Genomic DNA, 13,724 nt, shown 5'->3' on the forward strand with positions numbered 1-13,724 from the left:
CCAAGGTTGGGGAACACTGATCTAGTCCAACCCCCTGCAACGCAGGAATATGCAGCTGTCCCATACAGGGATCGAACCCACAACCTTGGGGCTATCAGCACCACATTCTAGAGATGACAACAGAGAATGAAACTCTTTCATAAGACATAGGACCAGTCCTGCTGGAGCGGATCAATGGTTTACCCAGGCCACCATCCAATTCCTCACAACAGTCAACAAGCATCTCCTGGAACGGCTGGAAGAGTTCCTTGTCTGAAACCCTGCAGAGCGGCTGCATGCAGTGTAGACAGAATTAGATGGACCAACAGTCTGATTCAGTATGGAGGCAGGTTCCTATATCCACATTGTGGTGGTGGGACACTAGGGGGAGCCAGAGAGACGTTCAGCAATGCTCCCGCCTCCTCCTCTCCTCCACTGTGTTCCGCTGCTCTCTCACAGGCCTGGTACCCATAAGCTCAGCGGCAAAGCATGTGTCTTGCATGCAGAACCTGTCACAGGTTCAATCCCCGGCATCTTCAGGAAGGATTGGGAGAAGCCCCCACCTTGCAGAGCTGCTGTCCGTCAGAGTACAGACGATGGCAACCTAGATGGATTACTCGTCTGCCTCAGTATATGACGGCACACCACGTTCCTTAGTTGCTTCCAGAAAGCCCACAAACTGTCCAGAGGCAGAGTAAGGTGTAGATCATCAATAAAAGACGCACGTGTCAGTGAAGTTAGCTCTTTATTCAAAGTAAACAATAGAGTTCAAGTCTACTGATCTCAGCAACTCTTCCCAGGAGGTCTTGCCCCAGTGCAGCAGTTGCAAAGACTGAAGGTCCCCATCTTCCCACAGTTGCTTAAGTCCCCTCCTCTCTGGGGTTTGTTCTAAACAATCAGAGACTGCGTCTGCGCACAACCCCATCTCTCCTCTGCTCTTTTCATATCTCAGCATGTTCTGGAGACCAGGGGGGAGGGAAGCTGGCCGCAGCAGGAGGGGGAGATTCCCTGAACTCTTCAGCAGTTGGCCTCATCTCTGTCTCCTACACCCCCCACACACACACTCCTCTCCAGCCTCTGCTTCTATCTCTGATTCCGGACTGCTCTCTGCCACAGACTCTTCCTGCTCACTGAACCCTGTTGCCTCTTCGGTTTCCAACATCTCCTTCTCCCCTCAGTCTGCTCCCTCTTCTCCTTCTGACCACATATTGTCGTCTCACCACCAACACCCTGCTTCTGAGCTTTCTTCCCTTGGGGGTCCACCATCTGGTTCCTTCCACCACTCATTGAATCCAGCCAGTCCATGAAATAAACAGAGCAAAAGGACAGTAGCGCTCTCCTCCCAATGGTGTCCCCGCTCCCCCCCAAAAAACCCGGTGCACTGTGGCCCGCTTTCTTGCGTATGAAGGCTCCATTGAGTTATCACAGGTAATACCTGCTGACGGACCTATCCTTCCAGCAGGGCAAACGAAGAATGAAGACCCTCAGAGAGCAGTCTTTTCTAAGCATTTGACAGCAGCTATCCAAAAGAGGGAGATGCTTCCCCCTCTAGTCTATCGGCAGCACCTTGGAGAGAATTAGGGACTTGTTGACAGGCCTGCCAGACGGCACAATGACAGCCAAATATGAGTACAAAGAGCACCATTAGCAAACGCCTCGAATGCAAGTGGATGCACTCACCTCTCAAGGAGACAGAGACGGAGGCAGGCTGGCTGGCTGGCTGGCTGGCTGGCCGAAAACCTTAATCCACCTTGACAGCCCTCCAGCACTAAAGAACTTCTGCTGCACAATGCAGGTGCTTGTATGGCAACAAAACAAAGGGCTCCCAGAGGTTAAGGGGTGCTCAACAAAAGAGGCCTGCTTTGCAAGGTTTGCTTGTTTGCAGCAGGCCTATCAACAAGCAGAAACCTTGGGTCTCTGCAGGCAAGTCCTCCATCTATGGAATTAAGACATGCTTGGATGAAGCCATACCCGCAACTGAAAGAGCTTCATTGCAGAAAAAGACTTTAAGAAATAAAAAGCATATTGGGGGGTTAGGGGTTGGAAAGTTGTTTAGCAGCAGCTGTTCACCATGCCTATCATTCAGGTGCTCCCATGCTTCTTCTGTAATGTTTGTAAGCAAAACTAAGTGGGGAAATTACCTGATTATCATTCCAGCTCAATATTATTTGCTTCTGCCTTTTGAATCAGCAACAGGGAGGAAGGAGAATTTAAGATGGCCCTTTGAGAGTCCCAAGTCCTATGGGTCTTAGTTTGCCATGTGCTTTACTTTAAAATATGTACCGTATTTTTCGCCCCATAGGACGCACCGGCCCATAAGGCGCACCTAGTTTGGGGGGGGGAGTAAAGGGGGGATTTATTTTTCCCCAGGCGTGGGGCTGGGGCAGGGGAAGCCAGAGCTTCCCCCGACCCCAGCCCCCAAAACAGGCAGCTCTCTGCAAGCCGTGAGAGCCCAGCGCCGGGCTCCCACCGCTTGCAGAGAGCTGCGTGAAGCTTGAAGCCTGGGCGCACTGAGCTCAGCGTGCCCAGGCTTCGGCATGCAGGCAACTTCGGTATGCAGGTGCACCGACCCCTCTCGCTCTCCAGGCTTCAGCGAAAGCCTGCATTTGCCCCATAGGACGCACACACACTTCCCCTTCATTTTTGGAGGGGGAAAAGTGCATCCTATAGGGCGAGAAATACGGTGTGTGTGTGTGTGTACACACGTACACACACACACACACAATTTACAAATGGCCCAGACTGTAACTGTGTGTTTCAATTCCACAGGAGTGCAGAACACGGTGTCAGGTACAGATTTCATCTTCATGACAATGTCAGCTTACAGCTTATGTTCAAGGAGGTTTCTATCCCTCTTTATGATTGAACAAAGCATGTGAGGGTAACACTTGCTGAAGTCTAGGAAGCCCCAGAGGTTAGGGCTGTAGCTCAGGGGTAGAGCATCTGCTTTGCAGGTTCAATCCTCAACAGCATCTCCAGGCAGGCTTGGGAAAGACTCCTGGTCTGAAACCCTGGAGAGCCATTGCCAGTCGGTGTAAACAATACTGAGCTAAAGGTAAAGGTAAAGGGACCCCTGACCATTAGGTCCAGTCGTAGCTGACTCTGGGATTGCGGCACTCATCTTGCTTTATTGGCCGAGGGAGCCGGCGTACAGCTTCCGGGTCATGTGGCCAGCATGACTAAGCCGCTTCTAGCGAAACAGAGCAGCGCATGGAAACACCGTTTACCTTCCCGCCGGAGTGGTACCTATTGATCTACTTGCACTTTGACGTGCTTTTGGACTGCTAGGTTGGCAGGAGCAGGGACTGAGCAATGGGAGCTCACCCCGTTGCGGGGATTCGAACCTAGGCTCTGTGATTTAACCCACAGCGCCACCCGCGTCCCTTAATACTGAGCTAGATTGGCCTAATTCCGTAAAACTAGCTTCCCAGGGTCCTAAGCGCCTTTAACTTTGAGCTACTTTGGATGCAAACCTATATAAGATCTACATGGTTTGAGGACAGCCTTTAGGCCCGTTTGTTTGTTGGTTGGTTTTTGTTTGTTTATGGACCAAACTTTGTCATAATGAATTCCAGGGCAGTGCACAAGGGGCACGAATAAAAGCATTCATGCCAGCTACAAATGCAATCAAACAGTAAAGCAAGACTTGGCTAATCTGTGACCAGTCCAATGTTGCTGGTCCAGAAAAACTCCCATTAGCTGCAGCCAATGGTCAGGGATGATGGGAGCTGTAGTCCAACATCATCAATATTCATAATGACTTAGCAAAACAAGGCAGTAACAGAAATTCAAAATATAAGGCAAACAAAATAGACATTTAAAATGCCAGGGAAGATAAAACAGTTTAAAACTAGTGCTGAGAAAAGATCTCAAGGGCGGTTCACAGAATAAAATACAAGATAAAACACAAGTAAATAGTTAAACCAAAACAGCAAAACAATAACCCCACCTTCCCACAGACACATTTAAAAGGCTGTAGAATATTAATCAGAAGGAGGCCTGCTTGAAGAGGACAGGCGACCATCTCCAAGGATAGGTCCTTATGCCGTCCCTAGGACTATAAATCAGGGTTTTGCAAGTTAGCTCAGTTTGCATTTTTTATGCCTGCCACAACTTACTATTCTTGCTGGGAAAAATTATTTATTTATTTAAGTGCAGAGCACACACCGCCCTGGTGAAAACTTGCGGACTTTTTCTGAGAACGTGAAACTCTTCAAAACCAGGAGTTTTTACCACATCCAAGGACAGACCAGGATCCCTATGCAAGACACCCCCCTCCCCCAACAAGGGCTTATTGTTAAAAGAAATATGTTTTCTCCATTTAATGCAGCTGTAGTTTTAAGCCCATAGGGAGAAGCTTTTGACAGAGCTACAGCTGGAAACGCTATTGTTTCCTCATGCCACCAAGGCTCAGAACCATTTCCTCTGTTCCAGATGCCTGGGAAGGCACCCCCTTCCGCTTCCTTCTAGGGCTTTTATTAATGACCCTGAAATACTTTGACTCCAGTCTTTTTAAAGTGCTCCACCCCTAGAGCCAGGCTTCCTCTACCTGGCAGCCTCGGGATGCTTTGGACTACAGCTCCAATCGACCCCAGTCAACACGAAATGGAAACGATACGATATCTTTATTGTCATTGTCCCATACAGAATAATGACATTGAAAAATCTACATACGAAATTCAAAAACCCCTAAAAACTCTGAAGCCCCATTTTAAAATACAATATACTATAGAGACTCCTTATACTGCATTTAGAACCAGAATTGCATTGGGGTAGAAACTGTTTCTCAGGCGGCTGGTCCTAGTCTTTATAACCCTATACCTTCTTCCAGAAGGCAGAAGCTGAAAGAGATCATTTCCGGGGTGCGCACTATCCTGCGCTATCTCTGCAGCTTTCTTATGGCACCTGACAGCATAGATTTGATCCAAGGTGGGAAGAGTGCACCCAATTATTCTCTCTGCAGTCTTTACAACCCTGGACAGCATTGTTTTTCCCCTGATCGTGCAGCTCCCAAACCACACACACAGACCGTAAGTTAATACACTCTCCACAGTACAATGGTACGAGGACGAGGTTGGCAAAGGCAAACCAACCCCAGCACAAATCTTGTGTGTCAAGAGACAAGTCCCCCTTCGCTGCAGGAAACCTGCCCGTGTTGTTTCCAGAACACACATGTGGCTGTTTAGCTAGCTGTCACAAGCAGATTTTAAAATTATTTCTACAATGTGGTTTTGAATATTGTGCGTTTCCAAGGAAGTCAGCACACACAAAAAATTTTAAGATAAATGAGGCTTTCAAAGAGCACTCTCATCAAGATGCAATATGAAGTTCCTGATGGGCACTAGACAACAAAGCAAACCTGTCCAAGCTAAAAGGGGGTATGTCCATTTCACATTTTAGGTTTTGTGAAACAACCGGCAAAATGTTTTCGTGAACGTGCCAATTTGCAAGCAGTGCAGCCTGGAAATGGCTTCTAGAAATGGCATGCTATAGCACCTAGAAATCTGATGTTTTTACACAGCCCTGTGTGTGAAGCTGGCATGTTTCTCACCCCCCTCCAATAAAGCTGGCACAGAAGAATTGGAAAAAGAAAAGCCCTGAGTTCAGGGTTTTGTTTGACACCTAAACAAAAGCCATGAAAGGAGAAAAAGCTGAATGGAGATGAACTTTTAACTTACTTGACTCTTGCTATAAAAGAAATTAGCTGGCTGTGTCACCCCTAAAGCTTCACGTTGTCAGCTAGCCATTCACGTGGACACAGTGCCAGCTGTTTAGAGCCTATGTAAATCCCACACCCACCCAAAAGAGTTCAGCGAGAATGAGCACTTTCGTCCTTCCTCTACGTTCCCGCGCCAGAGTAACCCCACCTCAACCACCATTTTGAACTCTCTAAAAAAGGGGATTCTGCTATAAAAGTGGCTTATCTGGAGGTCCCCAAGCAAGCAGTCCTTAACGTCCTCTTAAGTTTCTTCTTCCTCTACTACTTCCTATCAAGGCAAAAGCACTCAAGTCTTTCTTTGGATGGCTGTATAGATATTCCATTAAATATTTCACTGCACCAAGAACCAGCTGCTAAGTTTGCATTCTGCAGATCAATGCAACCTTCCCAAAACATGAAGAAACTTGATAAAAGAGGGCTTAATGCTTTGGTGTTGGATGGTGTCTTCCCTTGTTTTTCTTTTCACTTTCTGATAAGGATATTCTCTAGGGAAGAGAAACTAACGGGGATTTTCCTCTCTTTTTACAGAAACAAAACAACACACACACACACAAACCCTTGATGTTAATAAAGCACTTTCATTCTGTTCCGTAGATAGCCTGCTAAGCCAGGAACCGAAAAGGGGTGGCCAGCAGCTGTTCCCATCAGCTGCTTTCCTTTAATAGTACAGGCATCAAAAAGGAAAGCAGCTTCCATTGAACTAAAAGCAAAGCCAGGGAATAGCGTATTAGCCAAAAGCCATTTCCGTAATGGGACTACGGTTTTTATCATCAATCAGAGGGACCCAGATTAAACTTCTGCCTCCTCTCATTCCACCCTCCCTGGATGTAGCTGGAATAAAAAAAACAGCAGCAGACTCCGTATTTTAGGAGTCTCCAGGAAAGCGGCCCCACCCAACAAGATTTCAGGGGCTTTTGGCATGGTGGTGTACACACACACACACACACACAGTGCTCCCTTTCAATTCAGCATGGTCAACTGGGACAGCTGCGCTAAGCAGATGGAGGGGGTTCGCACGGGCCCTCCTCTGTTTTCAAAAGGGAATATTTGCAAGGAGCAAAAGCTCTGATCCACTCCTTTGCATGTGAAATAAAACAGGGCAATCTCATCACAAGGTGCATGGGCGTACCTGCCACTCATGCTACCCTGCCAGCTTTCGACTGCCAGGAATCAGAGTTGGAAGTTATTTCTTAACACACAAGCTATGGCTAGCTCAGTCGGTGCAGCAGGAAACTCTTAGTCTCAGGGTTGTGGATTCAAGCCCCATATTGGGCAGAAGATTCCTACATTGCAGGGGGTTGGACTAGATGACCCTATGAACTCCTTCCCCCAGAGGTGTGCCTGACACCTGCATTATACAGTTTTCATTATATGCTGAAGATGTACCTACCGTATTTTTTGCTCTATAAGACTCACTTTTTCCCTCCTAAAAAGTAAGGGGAAATGTGTGTGCGTCTTATGGAGCAAACGCAGGCTGTGCAGCTATCCCAGAAGCCAGAACAGCAAGAGGGATTGCTGCTTTTGCTGCGCAGCGATCCCTCTTGCTGTTCTGGCTTCTGAGATTCAGAATATTTTTTTTCTTGTTTTCCTCCTCCAAAAACTAGGTGCGTCTTGTGGTCTGGTGCACCTTATAGAGCAAAAAATACGGTATTTACCCTAGCCTTTGACACATATTCTAAGCGCCCAGCCTATTCTTGTGACTGCAGCTTGCTTTAAACTGTTTTTAATGCTGTACTTCACACCACCCTAGAATATTAAGGTGAAGGGCAGCTCATTAGCTAAATGAAACCTCCATGTCCAGAGGCAGCATACCTCTGAATACCAGTTCCTCAAGGACAGACAGTGGGGAAGAGCAGTTGCCTACTTCATCTGGCCTGTGGGCTGGTCACTGTGGGGAGCAGGAGGCTGCACTTGACAGAAGGCTCCTGCCCTGTTCTTTTGACACTTTAGGTATATGTTTTTAGGACCCACCTTACTTCTACAACTGCAAGTTGTTTTAAACAGTTTCTGATCTTGTGTTTTAATGCTGTAACCCACCCCTGGGACCTTGGGTGGGGTGGAGGGCAGTAATAATAATAATAATAATAATAATAATAATAATAATAATAATTAAAAAAAATGATGAAGATGCAATTTGATAGTTATAACAGCTTTCCTTTTCATCCATCCAAATGACGGATCCCTGACATGGTGCCAACATGTGGGGAGAAAACTAAAATGGGCTTCACCCACCCCAGAAACTTTTGCGCAGACCAAGGAGGTACAATGCAAAGAGTTGTGATTCTTGCTTTTTTCTGCGTATGTTCTGTTTTAATTCCTTCTTTAGCTAGCGAAGGGGTGGAGGAATGAGGAGGCTCCAAATAGTCACACAATCTTGATTCTTAAGAGAGGATCCTGGGAGGATTTTCAATGAGCTAAATCCTAGATCTGGGCAGGGTCATAAGGCAGGGGAGCCTCCCTTCTCTCAAAGGGGCCGTAGACGTCAAGTGTGCAGGTGAGTATTGCTCCTCTTGCAGCGAAGGCTCTCACCAGCATGTTGCTTTGGCGTCGCCCCGCTCATTCAAGAGACAGCAATCCTTAAAAGGAGGATTGCTCTGTGCGTTATGGCTACTTACCAATTATATCCACTATGATCTGATTCAGAAACAGGCCAGTTTCACTGAAATATCCGGGGGGGGGGGTTACATGGGGTTGCACTTTGCTCTGACTGATTGAGAGGGGGTACAAAATGTCTTAATAACCACTGGACATTCACACAGGGGCAGATCTACTATGAAACTAATGAAGTTTAAACTTCAAGGCCTCTGATCCTGTAGGGGCTCCACAAGCCACATCTAGCAGACCCAGTTTGAGTCTCACAACAAAAAATGGATTTGCTGTTGTTGTATGTATTTCAACAATACCAAATAAATTTAAAAAATAAGTTTGTTCTGGGTATAAGCTTTCGTTGGTCTCTAAGTTGCTGCTAGACAATTTTTTTATTTTTTATTCTTATTTCGACTACGCCAGACCAACATGGCTACCTACCTGAATCAACAATACCAAAGTTTGACAGTCAGTAGCACAGGTGTTGTAAAGGATCTGTGTTGCGGTAAATTGGCTGTTCTGCTGTGGCTAATGTAACCCCCCCCCCCTTTTAACAGAGATCAAGATCCTAGAGGAATAACAGTGAGTTCATGAAAGTACTTAAGTGGATACCAAAAACACAAACTCACATAAAATTTGTGGTGATCTGTCATGGAACAACCCCACTGAAGCAGTTAATTTCTCTTTGAAAGCCTCATTGCAGCTGCTAACCACAGGGCCCCACAATGCAACGAAACTCCTGCTTACAATTCCCCACAATGCTGTTTTTCCTTATGCTACTCTCTGCAGGTATAATGATGCATTATCACAGCCAGGACAACATATTCCAGCTATGCACACAAAAATGAGTCATCTGGGGAGTTGCAGCTTTCACTTAGAAATCAAGTTTCTAGTCCCCCAGGCTTCAAAGCACCTGGGCCAACACTTGGTGAGATTTCAGGCAACAGCAGGGTTGGCTGAGTACAGTTTCCAGTAAAGTCAAGGGCTTCAGCAACTTACAGAATTATCACAGGCAATTCTGCATAACAAGCCATTTGTGGTACCTCCTGGGGTGGGGTGAATAACATGTTGTGGGATTCTGCACAGCAGATATTGCAGTGAATGGATTTGGTTAAACAGCAACAACTACATACGCAGCATTTTATAGAACAGCTGAAGCGAAAGGAAAGGAAATAAGGCTTTTACATCAGACTCTCCTCTTAGATGGAGGTGTTAAGTGTCTCTGCCCTGTGATCTGCAAGAGGACCCAGTTCTACCAAGAGGTTTTCTCCTAATTAGATTCCATGTGGACTCGCTCAGCAACATTTTCATTTCCGGCAAGCAGTGCCTGTAAGAGGCATCATTAACAGATGTGCTGTGCCCTATCTAGCTCTTCTGCTTTGCTTCGAACATATGTGGCACAGATGTCCCTCCTATCTATACTGCACCAAGGTGACAAAACTATTAACTGCGCAAGTAAATTTCTACACCAAGGACCAAAGCAAGCAAACTGCTTAACACAAACATGGATTTGCTTCCGATATTGCTCAGGAGGCCCTTAGGAAGAACAGATCCAAAGCGACAGAAAGCCCCAAAGACAACTCAAGGCAAACGAACCCTGAAAGGGTGAGGTAGTGGCATATTTCATTGGCAAAGATTCCCCCAAGGGACTCCTACACACGCCAAGTCAGCACTTGAAATGCTGTAGCAAAATGACCTCATCTTTGTCTACTCCTGCGATGGCCAGATGAGCCCCGAAATGCTACACTGCTAAGTCTCCAGCTCCAGCACTCTCTGGTCTTTGCCTACTGAATTTTGAATGGTTCTGCACCAATTGCACGTGCAGTCCAGCTACCTATAAGGCAAGTAAAACATTTCTTCTAGCAGGGAGCTTTGATTAGTGGGCCAGGTTCAAGGGTCTTGCATTAATTTACAAGGCCTTAAAATGGGTCCAGAATATCTTAGGGACCCCCTTGTTCCCAGCTTGATCAGTGAGATATTTGGTGACCCCTTCATGGCCCAGAGACACAGCCTGTAGTCACTAGAAGCCGTGCAGTCAGTGTGATGAACATCCCACCCAACTGAGATTAGACAGGCCCCCTCCTTGCCAAACTTCAGACCCATGACTAAGACTTCCTTGCTCCAGCAGGAAATTTATGATGTATTTTTTACTGTCTCATTACCCCTTTTTACTGTGGGTTGCTCTGTCTGTACACCTCTCAGAAATGGGAATAATTAAGAAGTATATAAATGTGTTGGCTAACAAACAAACAAACAACTTCTGCAAAATAGAGGTGCAAGATGGGCTAGCAACTTTTGGGTGCTGGAACAGCCTGCAGATACTGAAATAGGCAATGCAGTGCCTATAACGAAAAGCAGCTCTTACCTTAAGCAGATAATCCCTTAGTGTGTCCTGGATCTCACAAACCGCTTATCTGCAAAATAAAATATTTAAAAGAAACAGTTGCAGAGTTTCCAATAATTTGCTCTTGTTTCAGAATACACATAACCCTGCTAATTTGTTTGTCAGAGGAGCCTAACCAACCTAAAGTGCCTTCCTTTATCATCCGTGTCACTGCATTGTCTAGGACTGTCTTGGCCACGTAGCCTCCCCTCGAGAGAGAGACAAGAGAGTCATTAGGATACTAATCCAGATCTAGGAGGCTTCTTGCGCACCATTCAATATAAACTTCAATTAAGGTAATAGCCTAGATAGTATCCCATTAAGGAAGGCCGAAGCAATGAAACGCTCCAGACTTTGCAACAGCGTGGAGCTCTTCATCGCACAGAAGTGAAACCCGGCTAGAGTGAGCGCACACCCATTTAATTACTTGCACAATTATTTCTAATCAAGTAAACAATGATGTAATCAGAGAGAAGGTTTAGCACTTCGCACAGCAGTCAGGTGTCTCTAACTCAACTACGCAACAGGTAAAACCACACTTAACCAGACTAAAAGAAAGTTTGAATTTAGCAACTTTGAAGACCCACCCGCTAGTGGGAACGGCACTTCCCAATGCAAAGCCATATGGATGGGATGGCCAAGGGTTCAACAGAAGCAGCTCTAGACCCATTTAACCCAAGTTGTGCCTGGATAACTCAGCTATGAGTGGCCACTACCTCCAGTCAACACTCAGCAAGGAATGAAACAAATGGGTTGTTAGGGGTTTTTATTTTGATTATATATTTTGTGTTTTTATATTGTGATTTTATCTTGTGAACCACCTTGAGATCTGCTAGCAACTTTCAGGCTAGTCTGCAAGGGTGGTATACAAATCTAACAAACAAACAAACAAACAAACAAATGTTCTGCCAATCTTGCTATCTACATGGGCTCCACGGATCGTAACACCAGACACAGCCCCACCCAACACATCCTGCCACCCCCATCCACATTTACTTAACGCCAAGTGGAGGTGCAGCACAAAGCCCTGCCCATGCTACATGTCGGCAGACATGCAGAAGCAACGGCCAAGGCTAGAATGCGCTCACATCACGAGCAGAATGTTTTTCAGCAAGTGCCCAGCGTTGCGACACTGAGGGCGGGTCACAGAAGCAATTAAATGTTAATCAAGCACATTGGAGGTTGTAAGTGAAGCCATGCTCGGGGCAAATGCCAGTATTAGAAATCCACCAGGTGTCGTGAGTGTTTTGTGACTGGCGAAACTGTGACCACTGATCCAATTGTGACCAGGTGGAGATCTCTGGATGCAAGGCTGGCGACTAACATCTCCACCTGACTGGTCCCTCCAGCTTTCTTAAGCAGGTCAGCAGAAGAGCTAATTTATTGCATTTATCTCCCACCTTTATAGCCAAGGAGTCCATGGTTCACCCCTCACCTCATCTAATCCGTACAACAATCCTGTGAGGTAGATGAAGAGACTGTGAATGACTCCAAGGTGACCTAGTGAACTTCAGGACTGAGTGGGGAATTGAACCCTGATCTCCCAGGTCCCTGTCTGACACTCTAACCACTTGACCACACTTCCCTCCTAGAGTCCTTCTGCTATGGGGCAGCACTATAAATTAATTAAGTAAGTTAAATAAATATAAAGAAAGCCTAATGTAACTTAGAGAAGGATCTGAAATATTTTCCTTGAAGCTTGAATTTGTTTTATTCTGGTTTGTTTTATTGGATATTTTAATGTGTTGTTAACTGCTCTCGGGTTTTTCCTTTAAAATATAAAGCAGTATAGAAATGAAATTAATAACAATAATAAATTCCATTGTGGGGTAAATGGCACCTAGACATTCCATTGTGGCCACCATAACTTAGGTTTAAGGTAGCGTTTGGTGATTAGATATACATATGAGTTTCGAACACTCGAAGATACTAGCTGGAAAACTAGCTGGTTGCAGAACATAGCAGAACTAGCTGGTTGCAGAACTAGCTGGTTGCAGAACATAGCAGAACTAGCTGGTTGCAGAACTAGCTGGTTGCAGAACATAGCACTGGCAGCATCTGGTGGCTTTGAAGCATCCTGCTCTATCCTCTCCGAACCCTTTCCACACTGATGGGCGCAAACCACTCCATGGGCACGCTGTCAGCCAGCACTGGCAGCCAGACAGGCCCAGTTGAGCCCCACACCCAATATTCTCTCTGTGCTGACTTTCACATGCATATACACTTTGGCAGCCCTTACCGATTTTCATTATCGATAAACCCCAGGGATCCCAGGACTGATGTCTGAAAACCACCAACTCAGAAATTAAAAGCAGCACTAAGCAGAGCTTCTGGAGGGTACAGTTCCCCCAAAGCTATGGCCCTCTCCCTCAACCCAAGCACCCCACGGTCCTTCATTGCACTTTGCAGGAAAATGCTAGTTACGATTCATGTAATGTGCATTTTTAATCCCAATCACAAAATTCAGCTGCCTGGGGGGTAAAATTTGGATTTTTGTTGGCAGGGAGTCAACAAACTTTTTTTTTTTTTTTTTGCATAGGACAAACGTGCTGGTGTGATTTCTACTGTGTAGTTGATTCCTTCCAACTTGTCATTCTTCTATCTCTGTCTGTCTGTCTCTTTCTCTCTCTTTCTCGCGCGCACACACAGCTCTCATGGTAGGAAATTTCCTAACATGCTTGCTCTACATTCAGCAGCTTAAGCAAAGTTTAAAAAAGGAGACAGAGAAGGCAGAGGGCAGAGCAGGGACGGCACACTCTTGATGAGAGAAGAACAGGGAATCACTCGAGACGTGGCCTTCCACCTTGATATCACAACTCATCTGCTTCTGTCAGCAGAGATCAGAGGACACAAACTATATTCTGCATGACTCAGTGGAGCTGGTGCTTCTTCACCTTGGGCCAAATCATTCCCAATATTGAGCAGGGAGAGCAGAAAAGGGTAGAGACCTCCACAGGTATGCAGGAAAATCAAGATAAAAAAATTCCTTCCAGTAGCACCTTAAAGACCAACTAAGTTAGTTCTTGGTATGAGCTTTCGTGTGCATGCACACTTCTT

General features: G+C 46.0%; 1 protein-coding gene and 1 long non-coding RNA gene across 16 annotated transcripts in view; one reads left to right on the forward strand and one right to left on the reverse strand.

The window, feature by feature from the left end:
- Positions 1 to 13,724, reverse strand: part of LOC309514805 (uncharacterized protein) — a 214,980-nt gene that overhangs the window by 164,355 nt on the left and 36,901 nt on the right. For all 15 annotated transcript variants that reach the window (XM_082192105.1, XM_082192104.1, XM_082192111.1 and 12 more), the window contains exon 2: positions 10,650 to 10,698. The gene's annotated coding sequence lies outside the window, so the exon portion shown is untranslated. The remainder of the gene's footprint in view (positions 1 to 10,649; positions 10,699 to 13,724) is intronic.
- LOC309515150 overlaps positions 1 to 13,724 on the forward strand; it is a 227,725-nt gene that overhangs the window by 81,843 nt on the left and 132,158 nt on the right. The window lies entirely within an intron of this gene.

Source organism: Podarcis vaucheri (genome assembly GCF_965113315.1).
Source record: "Podarcis vaucheri genome assembly, chromosome: 12".
Taxonomy (NCBI): Eukaryota; Metazoa; Chordata; class Lepidosauria; order Squamata; family Lacertidae; genus Podarcis; species Podarcis vaucheri.